General features: G+C 38.3%; 1 long non-coding RNA gene across 1 annotated transcript in view; it reads right to left on the reverse strand.

The window, feature by feature from the left end:
- LOC138059682 (uncharacterized) overlaps window positions 1-79 on the reverse strand; it is a 2,688-nt gene extending 2,609 nt beyond the window's left edge. Inside the window, exon 1 of the long non-coding RNA XR_011134238.1 lies at window positions 1-79. This exon is cut by the window's left edge and continues 277 nt beyond it. This is a non-coding gene — a long non-coding RNA (uncharacterized lncRNA).
- Between the last annotated feature and the right edge of the window lie 4,921 nt (window positions 80-5,000).

Consider the following 5,000-nt stretch of genomic DNA (forward strand, 5'->3'; position numbering starts at 1 on the left):
TCACATCATATAAACTCTGTAAAACAAAACAAAACTGCAAGTAGATTATGAATGATCTACTTACAGCCGAAGAGAGAAGTTATGTGATGCAATATTCATAGCATATCCGGGAAATCCATAATATTCGCCTTTTCCGACCCCTTCTGCGATAATAATCAAGTGTCACGTACCGAAATGGCCGGGAATCGAGAATTTTCCGAAGACAAAATCGATATCACATCATATAATCTCTACAAAACAAGACAAAACTGCAAGTAGATTGTGAATGATCTACTTAAAGCCGAAGAGAGAAGTTATGTGATGCAATATTCATAGTATGTCCGGGAAATCCGTGATATCAGACCGATTTCACGAGGATATGAATATTTAAACATTCTGCTTATCTTTACTGCTGTAAGTACTATCACTATTGTTATAATACATACTATATATTATACTTACAGTTGTAAGGAGAAGTAAAAAGAATTAAATATTCATATCCCCGTCAAATCCGTGAAATCCGTCTTTTTCCTTCTCAAATAAGTATGCACTTTGCATGATGTATTACATCCCGAAAATCAGTGACACTGCAAGTGTCCGCCCTTGAATTAATCCTAAACTGGAAGACGGGAAAGACGGATTTCACGGGGATATGAATATTTAAACAGTCTACTTCTCTTTACTACTGTAAGTACTATCACTTTTCTTATTATAATACATACTATATATTATACTTACAGTTGTAAGGAGAAGTAAAAAGAATTAAATATTCATATCCCCGTCAAATCCGTGAAATCCGTCTTTTTCCTTCTCAAATAAGTATGCACTTTGCATGATGTATTACATCCCGAAAATCAGTGACACTGCAAGTGTCCGCCCTTGAATTAATCCTAAACTGGAAGACGGGAAAGACGGATTTCACGGGGATATGAATATTTAAACAGTCTACTTCTCTTTACTACTGTAAGTACTATCACTTTTCTTATTATAATACATACTATATATTATACTTACAGTTGTAAGGAGAAGTAAAAAGAATTAAATATTCATATCCCCGTCAAATCCGTGAAATCCGTCTTTTTCCTTCTCAAATAAGTATGCACTTTGCATGATGTATTACATCCCGAAAATCAGTGACACTGCAAGTGTCCGCCCTTGAATTAATCCTAAACTGGAAGACGGGAAAGACGGATTTCACGGGGATATGAATATTTAAACAGTCTACTTCTCTTTACTACTGTAAGTACTATCACTTTTCTTATTATAATACATACTATATATTATACTTACAGTTGTAAGGAGAAGTAAAAAGAATTAAATATTCATATCCCCGTCAAATCCGTGAAATCCGTCTTTTCCTTCTCAAATAAGTATGCACTTTGCATGATGTATTACATCCCGAAAATCAGTGACACTGCAAGTGTCCCCCCTTGAATTAATCCTAAACTGGAAGACGGGAAAGACGGATTTCACGGGGATATGAATATTTAAACAGTCTACTTCTCTTTACTACTGTAAGTATTATCAATATCTTTACAAAACATATTATTATTATTATTATTATTATTATTATTATTATTATCAGTTATGTTCTGTTTAAACTTTCCTTTGAATAGTCCAGTACTTTTCCGTTTGATGGTTATTGTTATTCTTGTTACCATTCTCCGGATATTGACCAGATATTGATGGTTTCCGACTTTTCCGACAAAAAGGTTTTCGGAAGGGTTCGGATTGGCCGGATGTTACGGCTATTCGTCTCGCTCTGTGGTCCCACGTGACACTTGATTATTATCTCAGCTGGGTCGGAAAAGGCCGATATCACGGATTTCCCGGAGATGCTATGAATATTGCATGACATAATTTCTCTCTTCGGCTGTAAGTAGATCATTCACAATCTACTTGCAGTTTTGTCTTGTTTTGCAGAGGTTGTATGATGTGATATCGATTTTGTCTTCGGAAAATTCTCGAGTCCCGGCCATTTCGGTACGTGACACTTGATTATTATCTCAGAAGGGGTCGGAAAAGTCAGATTTCACGGATTTCCCGGAGATGCCATGAATATCTTATCATATAACTTGTCAATTTAACTGTAAGTTGTTTTACATCGTTAGATATTCGTTGCATCTTCGGGAAATCCGATAAATCCGACTTTCCGACAAAAAGGTTCTCGGGAGGGTTCGGATTGGCCGGATGTTACGGCTATTCGTATCGCTCTGTCGTCCCACGTGACACTTGATTATTATCTCAGCTTGGTCGGAAAAAGCGGATATCACGGATTTCGCGGAGATGCTATGAATATTGCATCACATAACTTCTCTCTTCGGCTATAAATAGATCATTCACAATCTACTTGCAGTTTAGTTTTGTCTTACAGAGCTTATATGATATGATGATATCGATTTTGTTTTCGGAAAGTTCTCGAGTCCCGGCCATTTCGGTCCCGGTCGGAAAACTCTTCGGCCAGGTCGTACCTCATGAATATTTCAATGCAAGATGAGTTGAGCGAGCTGGCCGAAAAGTTCTCGGGAGGGTTCGGATTGGCCGGATCTTACGGATATCCCGGGGACTTTACGATGAATCGCTTCTCTCTTTAACTGCAAGTAAATGGCGAATAAAAATAAGTTGTCTATTTGTCTCTTGTAGGGCCTGCGTTCAAATTCGGTGGCGATCCCAGACAGGGTTGACCACTGTCTCACGAGATTCTCCTTCAACGTGTACCGGGCGAACAAAATGGGAAATGGCGGATTTAACGATTCTTCAAAACACTCAATTGGTCCGTTCAACGCGGACCGAAGTGAAAAGGGAACCAAGAAATAAGGGAAACGATCTATAACATTTCCCAAATTTCAATTTTGTTTCCTTTTTTGAGTTGAGTGTTGTATTTCGTCTGCAAAATTTCGGCATTCGATTTTGTTCCACAAAGTGATCTTTTAGTCGCTTTTTGGCTTCTTTCTTTTTAACTAGCGATGTTTTTGAGCGCATTTTGTTTTTCAAAGGTGTTCCTTTTCTTGGTTCTGGAACGGTCCCCTCTTGAAAAGCGAGAACAGATTGTTCCTCTTTTTTGTGTTCCTTTTGATGAATTCGGAACGTGCTTTCATACTACTTGGGAACAAAATGGTCCTTCATTGCTAAAAGGGGAACCAATTGTTCCGAGTTCCGAATCCCGAGCGGAACAAATTGGTCCTTAATGGATGATTTGGGAACTATTGTTCCTAAACATGTGTTCCTTTTGATAAAATGGGAACGTGCTTTTATAAAGATAGGGAACAAAATGGTCCTTTATTGTTAAAAAGGGAACCAATTGTTCCGAATTCCTAATCCCAAGCGGAACAAATTGGACCTTAATGGGTGATCTGGGAACTACACCTTTTGCTGCTCATTTACGCAAAAGATACATTCATTTACGTCAACAGTCGAAACTACGTTCATTAGCACTTCCATGAACTTCAATAACGCGAACGAACTTTCAATAACGCTATTTGCATGTGAATTAATATTCAATAGCATCAACGGATGAACAATTGCACCTTTGGACAATCAAAGATAACAAATATCCTTTCAATCGTGCGCAATGGTTAATCATTAACACTAATAGAAAATCAATTGCATAGTGTGACAATGAATGGCGTATTAGAGACATAAAATAATCAATTTGCATGGAGACGCACAATCAATTGCACCTCCATACAATCGTTTATTCGAAATGCGTAAATGAACAGTAAAAGGTGTATAGTTCGAAAACAAAATGTGTTCCTATCTACAACATGGGAACCAATTGTTTCGAGTTCCGAATTCCGAGCGGAACAGATTGGACCTTAATGGATGATTCGAGAAATATTGTTCCTAAAAATGAGTTCCTTTCTATCAGGGGCAAAGATGGCACAGTCGGTTAGTACGCGGCTTTGGTGCAAAGAGGTCCTGAGTTCGATTCCCCGGTTCTCGCATCCTTGTTTCGACTTCTTTCCTTTCCGTGTAGCTAAGTAGCTTTAACTAAATCCCAAAAATGTGTTCCTTTCTATCACATGGGAACCAATTGTTCCCAGTTCCGAATTCCGAGCGGAACAATTTAGTTCTCTAGGTGCGGTTTGGTAACTATTGTTCCTAAAAATGTGTTCGTTTTGATAACATGGGAACATGTTTTTTTTATAAAAATACTGAACAAAATGGTCCTTTAGTGTTAAAGTGGAACCAATTGTTCCGAGTTCCGAATTCCGAACGGAACAGATTGGACCTTAATGAATGATTCGAGAAATATTGTTCCTAAGAATGTGTTCCTTTTTAACAGGGGCAAGGATGGCACAGTCGGTTTGTACGTGGCCTTGGTGCAAGAGGTCCTGAGTTCGATGCCCGGAACTCGCATACTTATTTCGATTTCTTTCCTTTCCGTGTAGCTAAGTAGCTTTAAATAAATTCCGAACAGCACACTTTGGACCTTAATGGATGATTTGAGAACTGTTGTTCCTAAAAATGTGTTCGTTTTGATAACATGGGAACGTGTTTTTTTTTTTCAATAAAATACGGAACAAAATGGTCCTTTAGTCTTAAAGTGGAACCAATTGTTTCGAGTTCCGAATTCCGAGCGGAACAGATTGGACCTTAATGGATGATTCGAGAAATATTGTTCCTAAAAATGAGTTCCTTTCTATCAGGGGCAAAGATGGCACAGTCGGTTAGTACGCGGCTTTGGTGCAAAGAGGTCCTGAGTTCGATTCCCCGGTTCTCGCATCCTTGTTTCGACTTCTTTCCTTTCCGTGTAGCTAAGTAGCTTTAAATAAATCCCAAAAATGTGTTCCTTTCTATCACATGGGAACCAATTGTTCCCAGTTCCGAATTCCGAGCGGAACAATTTAGTTCTCTAGGTGCGGTTTGGTAACTATTGTTCCTAAAAATGTGTTCGTTTTGATAACATGGGAACATGTTTTTTTTTATAAAAATACTGAACAAAATGGTCCTTTAGTGTTAAAGTGGAACCAATTGTTCCGAGTTCCGAATTCCGAACGGAACAGATTGGACCTTAATGA

The sequence above is a fragment of the Montipora capricornis genome, chromosome 8 (assembly GCF_036669925.1).
Source record: "Montipora capricornis isolate CH-2021 chromosome 8, ASM3666992v2, whole genome shotgun sequence".
Taxonomy (NCBI): domain Eukaryota; kingdom Metazoa; phylum Cnidaria; class Anthozoa; order Scleractinia; family Acroporidae; genus Montipora; species Montipora capricornis.